A 21,893-nucleotide genomic window follows, 5' to 3' on the forward strand; every position below is an offset into this window, starting at 1 on the left:
AATGGCTTTCAACAAGTCTTTGACATTTTCATACTGTTCAACATAACCATGAATACCAGCGGCAATTTTAGTCTTAATGAACATTACACTGAGGCGATTAGATCGCTCCCATCGTTCATAAAGTGTAATTTCAGCTGCAGTGCTGGTATCAGTAATTACTGGTGGTTCGTCTTTCCTAATAACATAGTCTATGTCCATCCACCCTAAATGAAGAAGTACTCCATCCACCCTAAATGAAGAAGTATTCTCTCTTTCCAGACCTTATAGTTATCTCCCTTAAGATCAGGGATATCACAATGAATATCAGAGAAATGTGCAGGTTGTACAACTGTATAAAATTACAAATTACATGTTTATGTTAAAACTGAGGTCTGAATAAAATATCATGTTTTACCAATGTAAATCATGCTTAAAAATTAAATCAATTGACATAAAAAACATTGCCTATGGGCTAAATGTTTTTTAATTCAAGTAGATTCAATATTCTTTATTAGTAAACTTGATGATAAAACTATCAAATTATTTATGAATTCATAATTCTAATGGGTAAATTATGAATAATTTGATATTTTATCCTAATTAATATACTCAAATATAATAAAAATTCATCTGGGATAAAATTTATTATATTAAGTATAATTAATTACTATTAATATCTACTTTTTCTTTATGATAAAACTATCAAATTGTTTATGAATTCATAATTCCTGTGGGTAAATTATGAATAACTTTTTATTTTATCATAACTAATAAACTCAAATATAATAAAAATTCCTGTGGGATAAAATTTATTATATCAAGTAAAATTAGTTACAATTAATGTCTAATATTGTTTATGTGATCCTAATCATAATATATAATTTTTATTAAATTAAAGATATTGTGGCTACTCTCTAATTAATAAAAATTATATGGATCACTAGACATTAAATCTCATAAATGTATGAGGATAACATGAATTGCATAATTTTAACTTACACTAACATGTTATCATTGTGCACAAAATATTCTTATAACATATACATAATTAAAAAATATAATATTATGCATAACTTTAATTTCTTGGATTTATATATATGCCAAAAAAATGCACAAAAACTGTACCACGAAATAAATCTAAAAATTCCAATATGCATAACAGGCGATGGCTAGTGGCCTAATGGTCACTGGCGTAGAAGATTTTTCTAGTGTGCGGGTTCGAATCCCGCAAGCACAAAATCAAATATAAGTACCGAGTCGGCTCGGTCCTCGATTGGGCGATTCACTTTAGCGGGTTGGAACGATGAGCCAACACAATCCGTTTGAGTCAACCCAAATTATTTTTCACCGAGTCGCACTGGCCTTAGACATGGTTGCCGAGTTGGAACACGAGTCGCAGAAGACTCATCCAGAGCCAACCCACCGGTATTTACAAAAATACCTTATGAATTTAATTTCATATCTGTGTGTTGGAGGTTGTCTTCAACCTCCAGCCGTCCACAGAGACAAAGGTTTGTCGGCGTTCCTTAAAGTCGTTGACGCCGGCAAACCTGTCAGAATGGTCGTTGACGTCAGCATTGCGGCTTTGATGCTTTAAGTATATGCGAGAGAGGCGCCGATAGTCCCGCACAGAGAGCAGACAGAGACTATCGGCACCAGTTGTTTTTTATGACATTCTTCCACTTAGTCCAAACTTCATCAAGGCATTGTATAAAAAACAACTGGTGCCGACAGTCTCTGTCCGCTCTCTATGCGGGACTGTCGGCGGCTCTCTCGCTTATCCTTAAAGCGTCAGAGCCGCAGCGCTGACGCCGACAACTATTCCGACAGGTTTCCCGGAATTGACAACTTTAAGGAATGTCGGCAAACCTTTTTCTCTGCGGATGGCTGGAGGTTGAAGACGACCTCTAACGCGCAGATATGAAATTAAATTCATAAGGTATTTTTGTAAATACCGGCGTGTTGGCTCGGGATGAGTCTTCTACGAGTGGCGTTCCAACTCGGCAACCGCGTCTAAGGCTAGTGTGACTTTGTGAAAAAAAAATTGGGTTGACTTGGACGGGTTGAGTTGGCTCATAGTTCCAACTCACTAAAGCGAATCGCCCGACCGAGGACCGAGCCGACTCGGTACTTATATTTGATTTTGCACCAGCAGGATTCGAACCCGTGTGTTGGCAAAATCTTTTGCACCAGTGACCATTAGGCCACTAGCTGTCGCCTGTTATGCATATTGGAATTTTTAGATTTCTTTCCTGTTACAGTTTTTATGCATTTTTTGGCATATATTTAAATGCATAAAATTAAAGTTATGCATAATATTATAGTTTTTAATTATGCATATATTATGATAATATTTTGTGCATAATGACAACATGTTAGTGTAAGTTAAAATTATGCAATTCATGCTATTCTCATACATTTATGAGATTTAATATCTAGTGATCCATATAATTTTTATTAATTAGAGAGTAGCCACAAAATCTTTAATTTAATAAAAATTATATATTATGATTAGGATCACATAAAGAATATTAGCCATTAATTGTAATTAATTTTACTTGATATAATAAATTTTATCCCACATGAATTTTTATTATATTTGAGTTTATTAATTAGGATAAAATATCAAGTTATTCATAATTTACCCACAGGAATTATGAATTCATAAATAATTTGATAGTTTTATCATAAATAAAATGTAGATATTAATTTTAATTAATTATACTTAATATAATAAATTTTATCCCACAAGAATTTTTATTATATTTGAGTATATTAATTAGGATAAAATATCAAATTATTCATAATTTACCCACAGGAATTATGAATTCATAAATAATTTGATAGTTTTATCATCACGTTTACTCATAAAGAATATTGAATCTGCTTGAATTAAAAAATATTTAGCCCACAGGCAATGTTTTTTATGTCAATTGATTTAATTTTTAAGCATGATTTATATTTGTAAAGCATGATATTTTATTCAAACCTCAATTTTAACATAAGCATGTAATTTGTAATTTTATGCAGTTGTACAAATTGCACATTTCTCTAATATTCGTTGTGATATCCCTGATCTTAAGGGAGATGGAGATAACTATAAGGTCTGGAAAGAGAGAATACTTCTTCATTTAGGGTGGATGGACATAGACTATACTATTAGGAAAGACGAACCACTAGTAATTACTGATACCTGCACTGCAGCTAAAATTACACTTTATGAATGATGGGAGCAATCTAATAGCCTCAGTGTAATGTTCATTAAGACTAAAATTGCTACTGGTATTCGTGGTTATGTTGAGCTATATGAAAATGTCAAAGACTTGTTGATTGCCATTGATGCACAATTTGTCACTTCAGATAAGGCATTAGCAAGCACCTTAATCATGAAGAACACATGAAGAAGGAATGTGCCAAGTTTCAAAAATAGTTTGCTGACAAAGGTACACCAACCTCATTTGTTTTTTATGAATCTAATATGGTTAATGTCAATAATTACACTTGGTTGATTGATTCTGGATCAGTAATCCACATCTCGAATTCCTTGTAGGGTTTGCAAAACCTAAGGAAACCAGTGGGAAGTGAGCATCACATTTTCTCAGGAGACAAGATGAGCTCACGTGTGGAAGCTATAGGAACTTGCTATTTAAATTTAAGTAGTGGCTTTGTTTTAAAATTAGAAAAAACCTTTTATGTTCCAAGTTTCTCCCGAAACTTGATTTCAATTTCAAGGCTTGTATCTTATGAATATTCCTTTAACTTTTCAGACTCATCTTTCAGTTTATATTATAAGTCTGATTGTGTTGGGAATGGTACATTGTCTGATGGTCGTTATAGCATTAATTTACAAAACAATGCCACTTACGATTCAATGCATGTTCACACTGGTAATAAAAGAGATGTTATTAATGAGGATTCATCTGCATTATGGCACTGGAGATTAGGTCATATCTCCATAGATAGAATTAAAAGATTAGTGAATGAAGGGTACTTAATACTTTGGATTTTACTGATTTTGAGACTTGTGTAGACTGCATTAAGGGAAAGCAGACTAACAAGTCATAGAAAGGTGCCAATAGGAGTTCAACCATATTAGAGATCATACATATTGATATATGTAGTTTAGACATGGACTCACATGGTTAGAAATACTTCATCTCTTTTATAGATGAGTACTCACGATACATGTATCTCTACATGCTTTATAACAAGAATGAAGCATTAGATGCCTTTAAGATCTTTAAGGCTGAAGTAGAGACACAATACGGTAAGCAAATTAAGATCATGAGATCAGATAGAGGTGGAGAATACTATGGTAGATACACAGAGAATGGATAAGCACCTGGGCCATTTGCAAATTTTCTTCAAGAACATGGGATTGTTGCCCAATATACCATGCCTGGTTCTCCGGACCAAAATGGTGTAGCAGAAAGAAGAAACCGAACATTATTAGGCATGGTGCGGAGTATGCTTAAACTCTCCAATCTTCCTAGATCCTTGTGGCTTGAAGCACTTAAGACGACAATGTATATATTAAACTGAGTTCCAACCAAGGCTGTTCCAAAAATGCTATTTGAATTATGGAAAGGATGAAAACCGAGTTTGCGACATATGCGCGTTTGGGGATTCCCGTTTGAAGTGAGAATTTATAATCCACAAGAGAAGAAGTTGGACGCAACGACCATTAGTGGGTATTTCATTGGATATGTTGAAAGGTCTAAAGGTTACAGATTTTACTGTCCATCTCACAACACTAGGATTCTAGAATCAAGAAATGCAAAATTTCTTGAAAATGACTTGATTAGTGGGAAGAATCCAACTTGGAACATAGTTTTTGAGAAGGATCATTCAGAATCTCAACCTTCCACTTCAAGTGATAGATTGGTTATTGTTCACAGCACCCCTCAAGTACAAACTGGTGTTGAACAACCAGTCATTGATGTTCCATAAAATGCTGATGACATTCCAGTTGATCAGGTACTTCAAGAGTTGCCAAGCACTTTTGAACAACTAGTTGAACCACAAACTTCTCAGGAAAATGATGGTTCAACATTAAGAAGATCTAGTAGACTCAGGAGCTCAGAAATTCCTATATCTACAAGAATTTGACATTGGAGCCGCAAATGATCCCAAGTATTTTCCAGAAGCCATGAGTTGCAAAGAATCAGAATTATGGTAAAATGCCATGAAGGAAGAGATGAATTCTATGAAGAGTAACGGATTCTGGGATCTTGTTGAGTTGACTAGTGGATTTAAAGCAATTGGATGTAAATGGATCTTTAAAACAAAGAAAAACTCATTAGGCAACATTGAGCGATACAAGGCAAGACTCATTGCTAAGGGATTCACTCAGAAAGAAGGAATCAATTACAAGGAAATTTTTTCTCCTGTATCTAAGAAAGATTCCTTGCATCTAAATTTGGCATTATTAGCCCATTTTGACTTAGAGTTGCAACAAATGGATGTGAAAATGGCATTTCTCAATGGAGATCTAGAGGAGGAAGTTTACATGAAACAAATTGAAGGATTCCTCTCTAGTGCTGGTGAGCAATTCGTTTGCAAGCTAAAAAGTCAATATATGGATTAAAACAAGCATCCCGCCAATGGTATTTGAAATTCCATAATGTAATTTCTTCATTCGATTTTATAGAAAACATTATGAATCAATGTATATACCAGAAGGTCAGTGGGAGTAAAATATGTTTTCTTGTTTTATATGAGGATGACATTTTGCTAGCAACCAATGATAAGGGTTTTCTACATGAGGTGAAACAATCTCTCTCTAAAAATTTTGATATGAAGGATATGGGTGAGGCATCTTATGTCATTGGCATTAAGATTCATAGAGATATATTTTGAGGTATCTTAGGTCTATCTCAGGAAACCTGTATTAATAAAGTTTTAGAGAGATTTCGGATGAAGGTTTGTTCACCAAGTGTAGCTCCCATTGTGAAGGGTGATAGGTTCAATTTGAACCAATGCCCGATGAACGACCTTGAAAGGGAACAAATGAAGGACATTCCATATGCTTCTGCTATCGAAAGCCTAATGTATGTTCAAGTCTGCACAAGGCCTGACATTGCATTTGCTATAGGAATGTTGGGACGATATCAGAGTAATCCAGGGTTAGACCACTGGAGAGCTGCAAAGAAAGTAATGAGGTACCTTTAAGGAACTAAGGACTACATGTTGATGTATAGATGAACGAACAATTTAGAAGTAATTGGCTACTCATATTCTGACTTTGTTGGGTGTATTGATTCATGTAAATCAACATCAGGATACATTTTCTTGATGGCCAGTGGAGCTATATCATGGAGTGCCAAACATACTTTGACTACCATATCCACTATGCAAGCCGAATTAGTTTCCTGTTTTGAGGCTACTTCACATGGTGTATGGCTTAAGAGTTTCATTGCTGGGCTTAGAATTATGGATTCTATCTCTAGGCCATTAAGAATATATTGTGATAATTCAGCTGTTGTTTTTATGGCCAAGAACAACAAAAGTGGAAGTTGAAGTAAACACATCGACATATAGTATTTAGCCATAAGAGAACGTGTTAAAGAAAATAAAGTGGTCATTGAGCACGTAAGCACTGAATTAATGATAGTAGATCCTTTGACTAAGGGCATGCCACCATTTTAATTCAAGGATCATGTAGTGAATATGGGACTTGGTTCCATTATGTAAAATTTTTATTGTATGAACAATGTTATTTCAGTGAAATTCTTAATTAATGTGATGTTTTTTTCTCATATTTATGTGCACTTTAATTTTGAGAAAATTCATTTGTGTTAGACCAAGAGTAAACATAGGGTATATTCATAAAGTATAAGAAATAAATACATAGTAATACATGGAAGATAATACTTTTCATTAGAGGACCTATCGCCATGATTCATATATTTATTACTTAAATTCAGATTATCGATGGGATTAAGATTATATTAGAAGTTTGGACTAAGTGGGAGAATGTTAATCGTTTTATCATGAGAAACGGTTTCTCATAATCGTGGTCTCAACTTCTGGCAATTGCAACTCCCTCTGAAACATGAAGCCATGAAGAACCTTGATGGGAGGTTGGCTTCATATCATTGTTTTTGTGTCCCTTGTCTCGTCACTCAATCCCCTTTTCAGTTTGGCCATCGCAGAGAGTGTTCAGAGATTGGAAGCGCCAAACAGAGAGAATAGAGACCTTTTTCTTATAGAATCTGATCGTATGGAGGGAGGTATGATCTTTGCTTCCGTTTATATTTATCTTATGAATTCATGAAGTAAGAAATTCATATTTAAGTCTTACAGTCTCCCCGCTGTGAAAACATAAAAAGAAAGAAGATAATGAAACTCTCCATAACAAATACAGAGCAAAGAAAAGGGAATGGTAACTGAAGAAGGAGAAACGATAAGAAATAAAGAAAGAAACAATTACATTTTGTTTTAGAACAACCTTTGCAATGAAATTATGGGCCATAGACTCAGTGTTGTCTCCGGTGGACTTTCCTCTTCTTGATCTTCGTCATCCCCACCATCCAATTCTTTGACGACGCTCGTTCTCAGTACCAATCAGCGTCTTCCTGAGTGGATTCAAAATGAACTCAAGAACGGTAGCGCAACGGAACTGGATGATGAAGGTGATGAAGACGAAGAAGGAGAGATAGTTACGAAGGCACTCCCCGCCGCGAAAACATAAAAAGAAAGAAGATAATGAAACTCTCCATAACAAATACAGAACAAAGAAAAGGGAATGGTAATTGAAGAAGGGGAAACTAGTAGAAATAAAGAAAGAAGCAATTACATTTTGTTTTAGAACAACCTCTATAACAAAATTATTGGGCATTCAGACCCTGCTCTGTCTCTGGTGGACTGCAGTCTTCCCACCACAGCCTTCATTTTCTTGATCTTCGTCATCCCCTCCACCCAATTCTTTTACGTCGCTCGTTCTCAGCACCCATCAACGTCTTCCTGAGGAGATTCCAAATGAACGCAAGAACGGCAGCTCAGCGGAACTGGATGGTGAAGCTGACGAAGACAAAGAAAAAAGGCTAAGGGCATAGCTTCCACTTCGCATTCCTTGCACAAGCTCAATAGATTTTCAAGTGCCCGGTGGGGCTTACAGTTTCCACGTACCGTGCGCAAGCTTAGTAGATTTTCAATAGTAAATACTATCTTAATTTATTATTAAAAATAGATAAAAAATAAAAAATCTCAATATACTGTCACCATATATACAAGGAATGATTAATAAATATAAAATTAAAAAAATTATTTTTAATCATTCACTTTAATTTCAATGGTAAAAATAAAAATTAAATGCACATAAGTTTGTAATTTCTGGATATGGCCAGTAATTTCGTATACACCCTTATAATTTAGATTTTAATGGAAGTTATAAGTGTTAAATTTAGGACCCCTTTTCTACAATCACGAGCAAAAGAAAGAATAAAGAAAAAGAGAGAAAAGGGGAGAAGAGTTCTTCGGTAGAGCATAAAAAATTAAAGGGGAAAGGGTGAGTTGCGCCAAGCAAGGAGAGGGAGAGAGAGAACCAAACTCAGGATTGAATGTGTTGCTTGTTTAATTCCGAATTACAACCTCTCTATTTGTAGGAGAGGATGAGGTGGAGTCCTCATACAAGTTGCCATTCAATCCTAATTACATTCTAACTCTAACTCTTCAATGTAAGTAAGTCTATTCAAACTAGAACTCCTAGAAGACTAATTGGAGTACAACTAGGAGTTCTTTATTATCCACGTGAATGTAAGGGATAAGCCAGCTCGTGGCCTTATCCTAGTGGGCCCTTCATGATTCTCCATAGCACCTTGATAATTATGCCAGCTCATGATATCTTGTGGGCCCCACTTGATCTTCAAGTCTTCTAAATCAACTCAGTTTGTGCTTCTTGATTCCTTTACTCGAGCTTGCTCTGGGAGAGGACTCTTCTTAGTGTCCCAAGTCCTCTAGGATTCTTCTTGATGACCTACGTCCTCATGGTGGGCCCCACCAGCTCGAGCACCATGGTGGGCCCCACATTATAACACTCCCTCTCAAGCTGGGGATGAGAGGACATCATAAACACCCAGCTTGCTGCATATGGTAGACATGATCTTGTGAGTGACTGGTTTGGTGAGGATGTCTGCAACTTGATTTTGTGAGGAGATGTGCTTCAGGGATAAGAGACCAGCTTGGAATTTTTCTCGTATAAAGTGGCAATCAACTTGAATGTGCTTTGTCCTCTCATGGAAGATTGGATTCGATGCAATATGTATTGCTGTTTGGTTGTCACAATATAGATCCATTGGAGCTTCTTTATAAAATCCCAATTCAGTGAGAAGGGACCTTATCCATAAAAGTTTACTTACAGTGTGTGCCATGGCTCTGTATTCTGCTTCTGCATTGGACCATGCTACCACATTCTGTTTTTTGCTTTTCCATGTAACCAGATTTCCTCCAACCATCGTGCAAAACCTAGAAGAAGATTTTCTATCGTCTGGGGATCCAGCCTAGTCTGCATCCACAAATCCCTCAATGTTGAAGTGTCCATGTTTTTTATAGAGAAGCCCCCTTCCAGGAGCCCCTTTCTGATAACGTAGTATCCTCACAAGTGCTTACAAATGACTAAGTTGTGGCTTGTGCATGTACTAACTGACCACACTTACTGCATATGAAATATCTGGCCTCATTACATATAGGTAAATAAGATGACCTACTAACCTTTGATATTTTCCAATATCCACGTCTTCTCCAGTGCCTCCACATAACTTTGTATTTGCATCCATAGGAGTGTCTACCGGTTTGCATCCCAACATACATGTTTCTTCTAGTAGATCAATGGCATATTTTCTTTGGGATAGAATAATCCCATGTCTGGATTGTAATACTTCAATACCCAAATATATTTCAATAATCCAAGATCTTTGTCTTGAATTCAGCACATATTTTTTATTTTATTTTTTGAATGCCCTCAGAGTCACTTCTAGTTAAAATGATATCATCAACATAAACAGCTAGAATCACCTTACCTCTTGCTATGTTCTCAATAAATATTGAGTGGTCTGCAGAGCATCTGTAAAAACCTACCCGTATGATGGCTTGACTAAAATTTTCAAACCATGCCTATGGGGATTGCTTTATCCCATATAGAAATTTTTTAAGGCGACATACAGACTCCCCCTCAACCACATATCCTGGTGGTTGTTGCATAAAAATTTCTTCTTTTATATCGCCATTGAGAAAAAAAAATTTGACATCCAGTTGATATATTGGCCATGATGAATTAGCTGCCAAGGATAATAATATACGTACCGAGGTCATTTTTGCCACTGGAGAGAATGTCTCATCATAATAAATGCCATAGCATTGAGTGTATCCTTTAACAACCAGTCGAGCTTTCAGTCATGCAATAGTCCCATCCGGATTATGTTTAATTGTATAAACCCACTTGCAACCAACGGGTATTTTGTCTGTAGGTAGAGGAACCAGTGACCATGTATGATTCTCATTGAGTGCCTTCATTTCTTCATCCATTGCTGCCTTCCACCCTGGATGTTGTATAGCCTCCTGATATGACTGTGGAACAGATATGGAGGAAATAGAAGAAAGAAACTGACAACATAGTGGTGAGGGGAGATGATGAGACACAAAATTGGAGATAGAATGAGAAGTAGAAGGTTGAGTGCATGAACGAGGTTCTTTTCTTATAGCAATAGGATGAGTATCAAATTGAGGACCAAAAATGACTGGTGATGAAGGACTTACCTCTGGTGGATCCGACAACTCGGCAGGTGCGGTATCGGCCACTGTCTCAGGGGGCTGAACAATCTCTGTATCACGAGGCACAACCGGTCGAGGAGAACTTGGTACTGATGACATACCAGGTGGAGCGCTATCAGAATAATATGAGGAGTCTTCAAAGAATGTTACATCCCTGGACACAAATAAACGTTGCAAAGAGGAACTATAACAAACATAACCCTTTTGTGTTCGAGAGTATCCCAAAAAGATACACTTTATAGATTTAGGGTCAAGTTTGCTATGTCTAGGTAAAGTATTATGAACAAAACATTGACAACCAAAGACTTTCAATGGTAGTGAAAATGGATCATCATGTGGTAAAAGTTTAGAGTAGGGGGATTTATTCCCTAGAACAGTAGAAGATAGACGATTTATAAGAAAACATGTTGTAAGGATAGCATGGGGCCAATAAAAATATGGAACTTTCATGGCATATAAAAGACCTCGAGTTACCTCAAGAATATGATGATTTTTTCATTCGGCTACACCTTTTTGTTGAGAAGTGTAGGCACATGATGTCTAATGGATAATGACATTCTCTTGACAAAAGGAATCAAGGTCTTTTGAAATATACTCTTTGGCATTATCAGACTGGAGGATTTTTATCTTCTGACCAAATTTTGTGAGTACCATCGCATAAAAAGATTTAAAAATAGATGGTATCTCAAAACGCTCTTTGAAAATAAACAACCATGTTGTGCGAGTGAAATCATCAATAAAAGTGATAAAATATTTGGATTGAGAAATATTAGAGACACTCAAAGGCCCCCTAACATCAATATGAATCAATGAAAAAGGAATGTTACTTTTGACTTCTGGACGAGGAGAGTATGTACTCCTTTGATGTTTACTTAACTGACATACCTTACAACTGAATTCTGACCTTATCTTAAGAGATAGAAACATATGATGAAGAGATTGTATGGAAGGATGTCCCAACCGATTATGCCATTATCGTGTCTCATTCTCAGTAGTAGACACCATATTGACCTTTGGCACATCCAAGTAGTAGAGCCTCCCTTGTTCATGGCCTCCACCAATCACCTGCTTCGTTATAAGATCCTAAAAAAGACATGAAGTAGGTGTGAAGGTAACTGAGCAATTAAAATATTTTGTGAGCTGACTCACAGAGAGCAAGTTTAAAGGAAAGGAAGGAACAAAAAGAATATCGTTGAACGGAAGTGATAGGGTGACAGGAGTTAAACCTTTTCTTTGGACTTTGGTTTGAGAACCGTTAGCTATGGTAACAAACTTGTGTGAAAGACTCGGAGAAAAAGAATGTAATAAAGTTTTGTTACCTGTAAGATGCTCGGAGGCTCCTGAATTAATTATCTAGGATGAAGAAGAGGCAGATAGCATACCTGAAGCAGTAGTGACAGAGGGGCAAGGAGAAGACCCTAGCATGGTCTTTATCTTCTGGAATAATTCATACTCTTCATCAGTAATACTTTTTTGTGCAGCTAGGAGATTGTTTTCTTGTGCATTACTTATGAGGGCTTGATTAGCCCTTGTTGATTCTGACTTTTAATTATCTTTGTAGCATATTTCTTTATTGTGGCCATATCTACCACAGTCAGTGCATGGCATAAAACGGCACTGGTCTCTAGTGTGGCCCCGAAATTTACAATGAGTACATTTAATATCATCCGTTCAGCCAGCACTATAACCTCTTCTTTTTCTCATATTCTCATCAACCATGATAGGCTCTTCTTTTTTAAAAAAAAAAACTTCAAATACTTTCACCAAGTAGCATTTCTTCAATCAACTTGGTATATGTAATTATAGCATCAATGCTAACTATATATATATATTTTCATAAAACCACTCATAAGAGGCTCAATATCAATCTTTAATATCAGGGAAATTTATCCCACAAAAAAAAAAAATTGGTGATGGAAAATAATTGGCATAAATTCGGATTTTTCAATACAATAGAATACCAGCATGACCTTTGATTCTTCCAATTCGAATATATCTTTCAATATAGATCAGATTTACATGAATTTTTTTCCTTATGAAAGTAGACTTAAATAAATTTCATCAAATTATAAAATATCTTCATAAAATATAATTATCAGAACATAAATAATCTAATAGGTTTCGGTCTCTGTCATCTGGCCGAACTAAGTTCTGTTTCACCTGTTTTTTCCAGAACGACCTTAGACTCTCCCAAGATCAATATCTCCTTATAAAAAAATAATACCAAGAATTGGTTGATTAGGTCAGAAAATAGACTTACAGATCTTTCTTTTGATATATATTTCTTCATATAAAGTCTAGTTCTTGATAGCAAAAAATACCTCGGAATCTGAAGATTGTTGTTGCTGTGTCGAACCTTTTGGCAATCTGACCTTCCCTCATTCAAATATCGATATCTCTCTGTAGATAACTCCGATTGGAACAAATAAATCTTCTTTGGAAAGTAGACTCAAATATGTTTCCGCCAATATATATTTTTCAATATGAAAAACTCTGTGAGTCTTCCTTCACAAGAGCCTTATTTGAGTGGTGTTGATCTCACTTTTCTAAAGCAATCTTTTGTCGAGGGATCTAAATATGTTGCTCTGATACCACGTTGAATTCAGGATCCTTTTCCATAATCACGAGCAAAAGAAAGAAGAAATAAAAAGAGAGAATATGGGAGAAGAGCTCTTGGGTAGAGCAGAAAAAATTAAAGGGGAAAGAATGAGTTGCGTGGTAGAGTCCTCATACAAGTTGTCATTCAATCCTAATTACATTCTACCTCTAACTCTTCAATATAAGTAAGTCTATTCAAACTAGAACTCCTAGAAGACTAATTGGAGTAGAACTAGGAGTTCTTTATTATCCACGTGAATATAAGGGATAAGCCAGCATGTGGCCTTATCCTAGTGGGCCCCTCATGATTCTCTAGTGCACCTTGATAATTGTGCCAGCTCATGAGATCTTGTGGGCCCCACTTGCTCTTCAAGTCTTCTAAATCAAATCAGCTTGCGCTTCTTGACTCCTTTACTCGAGCTTGCTTTGGGAGAGGACTCTTCTTGGTGTCCCAAGTCCTCTAGGATTCTTCTTGATGACCTACGTCCTCATGGTGGGCCCCACCAGCTCGAACACCATGGTGGGCCCTACATTGTAACAATAAGATTATTTAATTCTCTCTTTTTTTAAAAAAAATCTGTTTATTTTTAATATTTCACCTTAAAAAAAACTCTCCGCTCCTTGGTGTGCAAGAGAAAAAAAGAGAGGGAGGGTCTTCTTTCCCCTCTACTTTTACACAACCGAACAAGGGAGGGGCTGTCCCTCCTCCACTTTTGCATGGCGGAGCCAAAAAGCCACCCCCTCCCTCCTCTGCAAAAGAAATGAGGATGGAAGAACTGCCTCTTCCTCTCGCCATGGAGGAACTTGAGTAAGGAGATGCTCAGAGCTGTTGGAAACAAGAAAGTTGTGGGTGCCTTTCTAATGGAGATTCGGAATTGTAGTAATTATGTCATGTCGTTATTAGGCTTTGAACAGACCAGCATGTCTGGGTTTCCACCGAGTGGTCTAGACCCATTGAAGAAGCGATCTATACAACTCTTTTTCTTTTTGGCCAGATCCTTGCAGAATTAGGCGCTTGTACCAGCTACAGAGCATCTATCTTTATCAGACTTCTCTAGTGGTTCAATCTCCATTATGTTTAGGTATAAGCCAAGTGGTGAGCTGGGGTTGTTTGAAGGGATTTTGCCCTCAATTTCACAACTAGAAGGAACAACCCTTTGCTTATTTTTTTTTAATTAAGAGGTTACACAATAAAAGATGATAACAATTTCAATTAGGGGTCATGAGGGTAAAAATATTCAAATTTTGTTCAAAGATGATGGGTTGTGAAAGCATGAAAGTGTAACAAACATTGCCTGCCCTCACTGGGTGAACCTATTCATGTAAGATAAAAAAAAATAGTGATCCTGTTAAGTTGAAATTAGGGGCATGTTGTAATATTATAGGATTATTAATCTATAAATTGAGCTAGAGGAGAAGGGTTAGGACACAAATCCATAACATTTTTCTTCCTTCTATTTTCTCCCAATAAGTTGTCTCACCTTTTCTCCATGAGATAAATCCATGGAGTCCTAAAAAATCAACATGATATAAGAGCTTTGATTTTTCTAGACTAGTAGCTATGATATTTTAAAATTCCAAACTTTTTTTTATTTTTTCTCTTTATCGTGCCTTTGTTTTTGCATTCCTTGTTGCTAGCAACTGTCACCATGCCAGTGTGCCCGGAGGCAACCGCATGAAGGAGTTTATCGAGAGGATCACCACCATTGATAGTGGCATCACCCTGAAAGCATTGCAAGAGCTTAAAAATCAGATAATTGGCAATCGAACCAAAAAGCTCTCCTACATAAAACTCGGAGCCATTGAGTTAACCTAGCAAGTCAGGCCAACTCGGACCACCTTCCGATGTTTATGTTTGTCTCCTTCAACTGATGTCTCCTTTCACTAATGGGATATCCCATTCTTCGAACGAGAGTGCAAAGTCCACCCAGCCAACCGGCATGCGAGCTCAGAAATGGCGCAACTTCGGAAAGAGCAAAGCAGGCTCAGAATAGACTCAAAACAGGTATTGTGCTTCTCCCATTTGTCATCATAGAATTGGAACCCATCAGAGATCAGCAAGCCAGTGTTGGCCAATTTCTTTTCATCTTGGTAGAGGCATCGAAAGGGTTGTCTGAGTAGCGATTGGACAACCATGACCCATTGTTGTAATTCGACCAAAGCCCATGAATGCCAAAATCTACCGCAGGCCAAAATCTTCTCTGCCCCTTCCATGTTTTGTAATCCAAAAAAAGTCTCTGTAAATCCATCTTGTGTAACGCTTGATACATGCTGATTAATCTCCAAAAGATATAACAATTAGTGTTTTGTCATTTTAAATTAATATATAAGTAATTATGTTGATTTCTTGATAATCTTTCTAGGTGTTAGTTATCGTCGAAGTTGATAATCACGTAACTTGATTAGCTTGAATCATGGAAAATCTACCCACTAAGCTACATGTTCAAAAGATTTTTCCATCTTTGGAAGCTTTGTTCCTCTTTTTGCTTTGATTGATTCTGAGAGAACAATTTGTTGAAGCTACTTTTGGAGGGCAACAACTCTATCGATTTTTGAGTGTCAATATTTTCTAGCCCAAGAGTGGCTGCTAGAACAGCCAAACTGAGTTGCTGAAGAGAGCAACAATTGCCAACGATGTTCGCCAAGAGGAGTTGTCGTGAGCAGCCAAAATAAAGAGCTCCAAGCTCTGAATCTACCAAGAGAAACCTAGTTGTTGGAGGAAGCAGCAACGACCAAAAAAATCTACCCAATATGGTCCTGGAACAGCCACAACCGAGAGTTCCAAGCTCTAAGGCTGACGACCACACCAACACACAATAGAAGATGAAAAAATCGGGAGCCCTCTTCCTTTCCTTTTTCTTCTATTTAAACATAGGGTTAGGTTAAGTAAAAGACAGCCCATGGGCTTAATTACAATCCAACCCACCCTATTAATCCTTGCTTATTAACCTATATACATGTAAATATCTAAACAACTAACATTAATATAACTTCTTACTTATATGAATTCCAAAATATGGTAACATCCCTCCTCAAATATATGTTGGTAAGTCAACCAGCAACAATTTGCCAACCAGAAAATTAAGGCATCCCCTAAAAACATACACCAACCTGTTGTAGAGCGACAGGTATTGGGGCACCCAGCCCAATCAACATCACTGTATGTAACAAGTTGAAGAGATGAGCCGGTAGGAAAGAATAACCCATGAGTAGGAGAACCTCGAAGATAGCGGATAATGCGTCGGACTGCAACAAGATGAAGATGCTGAGGAGAAGACATAAATAACTTAAAAATAGAGAAACATGATGCAATATAGGACAAGGCAAGCGGCTGATTAAGTGAACCGAAGTAGACAGTGCTTCACACAGAAAACAAGAAGGAACAGATAAATCAAGTAAAAGAGTTCGTCCCACATCAAGAAGATGACAATTTTTCCTCTCAGCAACTCCATTTTGTTGCAGTGTTGAAGGACATGAACGCTGAGAGATAATATATTTGTTTTGAAGAAAATCCTGAAACTCATTAGACATGTATTTGCCACCAGAATCAGAGTGCAATTCCTTGATGTTGGCAAAAAATTGATTCTCAAGAAGCACAAGAAAGCGTTTAACTACGAAAAAACTTCAAACTTAGCCTATAGGAAGTAAACCCAAGTAAAATGACTAAAGTCATCGATAAAAGTAACAAAGTACTTATAATGCGCATGAGAAACAATAGGAGAAATTCCCCAAAAATCATTATGAATAATATCAAAACAGTGTGAGTCATGAGATGCATGATGAGAAAAAGGTAGAACTTTACTTTTGCCAAGTTTTCATGATGTACAATCAAATGAAAGATCAAGAGAAGAACATGTAGTACTTTTTAATAAACCAGAATTAAACATGGTATAAATTACAACAAAGTTTGAGTGCCCGAGACGTTTATGCCACCATAACTAACAATATTACATGCAAAGGAAAGTAAAGGAGCACGAGGAATACTAGTAGAGAGAAAAACTTGAATGGGAAAGAGTCATCCCACTTTAGGCCCCTTCACAATCATCTTCCCTGACGCTTGATCCTGCACAACACAACCAGGTCGCGAGAACAAAATATTACAATTATTATCAACCAACTGACCAATAGAAATTAGATTTGTGGAGAGATCAGGGGACACAAAAATATCAGCTAAGGTAGGAGAAAGATCACCAACAACACTGATAGGCAGAGAGCTGTCATCAGCAGTGTTAATTTTCAAATTTCCAACATACTTTCTAACATTGGAAAGAGAAATAGCAATGTTGGTCATATGGTTAGAAGCTCCAAAGTCAACATACCATGGCCGAGTAGAGACTTTATTCTTACTGAGAGCCCAAAAGTAGAAAGAGCAGAAACGATCATCTGTTGTACCATTTCAGGAGTGAGTGTACTCGGATTTTTTAGTGTTATAGGAACAGTAGTCAGAGTAACCAGCACAACAGGAGGCAATGTAGTAGAACTAGAAGCACCTGTGGAGGCATGATAAGCAGTACCCTTCTTCCTTTCCGGGTGAATAGGATGAGCGGCAAGGAGATGACCCATTTGCTCGTAGTACCTACAAAAATTCTTAGAGCAATCCCAAGCAAAATGACAAAATTCTTTACAATTAAAGCATTGGACAGACTTCATGTCCCTACCCTGATTTCTCCCCTATGCTACATAGACCACAATAACAGGGGCATCAGTATTAGCCCAATGTTCCATGTCGGCCTGAGTGGCAATACACCGTTCCTCCCTCAGAAGCCCACTCAAACAAATATCTAGAGACAGTACAGGATGACGATTCATCAGATTGGAACATGCAATTTCAAACTCGGAATGGAGTTTCATCAAGAATTGATCTCTCTTGCTTGTCTCATGCACGGTTTAAACAACAAAGAGAGTAGGAAATGGAACATTCTCATAAACAATCTCGGCATAGTTGGCCCAAAGGTTTTGAAACCCATAATAGCATTTTTCAATGGAGAGGCTTCCCTGTGTAAAATTAGCCATCTCATACTCCAATTGAAACATTCGAGTCGTGCTATTTTGGTTGTAAATCTTGTGGAGGTAATTCCACGTACCAGTTGCATTTCTATAGGGCCGCAGATTAAGAACAAAGTGTGGCTCAACAGAGCCAAGTATCCAGGTCATTACCCTAGCATCCATGGTTGTCCACTTTGACAAAGTTGCGTCCTCTCGAGGTGCTGGATCACTTCCATCTATATGACCCCATAACTCTTTTCCCATAACAAATAAACAGAATTGAAACGCCCATGTAGTGTAGTTCTTACCCGTGAAACGAATAGGTAAAAAATCTAACTTGTTAGATGAGATGATGAAATACAATAAGACATGCAGAGACATAGCAATTTGAGGGCAAACCTTGCTGAAATGCAAGCCTTGAGTCACCAAAAAATGTTGAAACCCACTTTCCGAAAATTGCTGAAAATTGCTGAAATTGGCTTAAATCCCCATAAGTCACCAAACTTTCTGAAAAGAAACTGAAACCCCCTTTGCTGAAATTGTTTTTTCGGGAACAAATGTTGAAACCCCTTCACTGAAAATGCCAACCCATAGTCCAAACTCAGAACTCCAACTCAGAGTCCAAACTCAGTGTCACCCAATAGCACAAGGACGCCAAGAAAAATAATTGCAGCACCATGGAAATAATAATAATAATAATAATAACTTTGATACCATGTCAATGTTTTCTAGCCCAAGAGTGGCTGCTGTAACAGCCAAACCGAGTTGCTGAAGAGAGCAGCAACGACCAAGGATTTCCACCAAGAGGAGCTGTCGTGAGCAGCCAAAATAAAGAGGTCCAAGCTCTAAATCTACCGAGAAAAACCTAGTTGCTAGAAGAAGCAACAACGACCAAGAAAATCTACCCAATAGGCTCCTGGAATAGCTACAACCGAGAGATCCAAGCTCTAAGAGTGATGACCACACCAACACACAAGAGAAATTGAAAAATCGGGAGCCCTCTCCCCTTCCTTTATCTTCTATTTAACATAGGGTTAGGTTAAGTACAAGACAACCCATGGGCTTAATTATAATCCAACCCAGCCCATTAATGCTTGCTTATTAACCTATACACCTGTAAATATCTAAACAACTAACATTAATATAACTTCTAACTTATATTAATTCCGAAATATGGTAACACTAAGTTATCTGTCCCCAATACAAACAGCGTTGCTTCATTGTAAACTAGTGTTGCGCTACAATTGTTTCCATTTCTAGAGGTTGACTGCTCTCCCACTCTAGTCAAGGAAGAAGACACTATTTCGAAATTAAAATCTTGCCTAAGTTCGGAGGCTGGTTGATTTTAATTCAGTGAGTTACCTTAGCAAACTAATTCCTATTGTTCTACCGAGACTCGGACCAGTTACCTCGGTCCGAGTCAACTCTATTCGGGTCAATCTGACTCGGCCCACTTGCTTATTGCCTCTGTTATACGAGTCCAGGTCCCGAGTTCTATACTTATTTCTTTCGTGACTCAGCTATATTGGTCTCATACCTGACTCGGCTCGGTTCAGTCCTAGTATTTTGTTGGATTATTTTCTTGAAGTATTGATAGCAGTTTACTCGGTTCCAACATACTATTTGGTGCAACTTCTTTATTTGGTATGTGTTATTTGGGCCCAGGCCCATTTAAGCAGTTGCTGATTGTTGTTAGCAATGATTATTTCGATGATGAAGAAAGCACATGGTAGCCCCACAATATTATCTTATCGATTATCCTATACCCCTTATTTGGTTTTTTTACTCTTACTATTTGAGAATCGGTGCTCTGTGGAGGGACACCGTGATGGAGGAGTTTATTACTACACTTCGGAGCAATACCAATAAGCCCACTACCCACAAAGGATAGGATTCTGCCCAACAACTAGCATGAGTCAGATTTATTATTCACCCAAAAGGAGTTTTTTAGCCCACAATAGAGCTACTTTTTTGCCGATGAAATTGAGCAAAAAGTATTTTTGACTATGACCATTTAACTGAAGTATAGAATAATGTCTTCTCGTTATGAGTGATTTTACTCTTTCTTATATTATGCCAGTTGGGTATCTATGAAAACAACAAAGAGACCACCTGCTAGAGGGAGAGTGTTGGGAGCTTTGGTGGACTGCTTTATACAGGAAGATCTTATACACCATTTGCAGCAAGGTGGGTATTCATGATGTTCTCTCAACCAATCAGGAGAGGAAGGGATGGAGGATGGGCCCAAGCCCACACGACAAAGGAAAATCCACACATCCAAGTGTATTGGAAGATGGGCTCAAGGCCCACAAACCAAGGAGAGGCCCACATGCCTACAAGTGATGGCATAATGGTAAATAAAAATTTATCTCATAAAGATAACACTGATGTAATTAATTTAAGTTTCAGGGGCATAATTATAATATTATATGATTATTAATATATAAATTGAGCTTCAAGGGAAGGTTAGAACACGAATCTATAACCTTTTTTTTCCTCCCGTTTTCTCCCAATATGTCATCTATCGTTTTTTCCATGAGCTAAATCCTGCATGTTATAATAGTCCCTCATATTTTACGTTAATGAACATGTAACCAGAAAGAAAAGCACCACAACAACTTAAGGGTCAACATTAATCTACAAAGATCAAACATACAACTGGGTATACAAGGGCTCAAAGCATTTCTTTGCATGAGATTCATCCATGACACAAAATGGTGAGAACATTAACCCATCCCTACTAATATCGTAGGATTATCTCCATCCCTAGCATAGTGTGGTTCTTGGTTTGCACTGGTCCACAGAATGTTAATGTTACTCTATGCAAGCAATGCTGACAATGGTTCTGCAAGCAATGTTCTTTTTCTTCATAGATAGGAAATCACTATTTAATCGGATAGAGAGTTCATGATTGCAACTTGTCAGAGGGAACTCAGCTTTGGCTCTTGTAATGATTGTTGTTTCTAATATGTTAGGAATTCTGTTTGTAAGTAAAGCATTCTTCTCATCAGTTTGTATAATGTAAGGCATGAAAGGAACAATCACCAAAAATGGCACAAAAGGATCAAATTACCAAGAAAAAGTTGTTCTTGCACCAATTTATTATTATTTTTATTCTAGGAGGTGTCATGTGTTAAGCTTTAGATTAGATTGCAAAACTTTTTAAATTTTTTGAAACTTTATATTATACAAAAATTGAATAGTGTCGATATTTTTGAGTGCTAGAATAGATATTTGGCTTCATTAGTTTATAAAGAGTTGTGAATGAAATTCACATTGAAAAAAAAGGATGAAAGTGTATTCAGCATTGCCTGCCCTCACTGTGTGAACCTATTTGTGTAAGATAAAAAAAAAAAAAAACATGGCTATCCTACTAAGTTGAAAACAGAATTTGGACTAAGAAGGGTTAAAACAGAATGGATATCCAACCCTCAACTTTCCTTTCATTGGTCATATTTGTAATCTTGAGTAGCTTTGGACAAATTATTTTTTTCAGCAAAAGAATCGTTTATGTATTCGAAGGTCAACCTTGCCAGATGTACTTTGATTTGGAGTTGGAT

The sequence above is a fragment of the Aristolochia californica genome, unplaced genomic scaffold (genome assembly GCF_029961685.1).
Source record: "Aristolochia californica isolate CCGP_79_NKW_82.1479 unplaced genomic scaffold, dmAriCali1.0.hap1 SCAF_1, whole genome shotgun sequence".
Classification (NCBI taxonomy): Eukaryota; Viridiplantae; Streptophyta; class Magnoliopsida; order Piperales; family Aristolochiaceae; genus Aristolochia; species Aristolochia californica.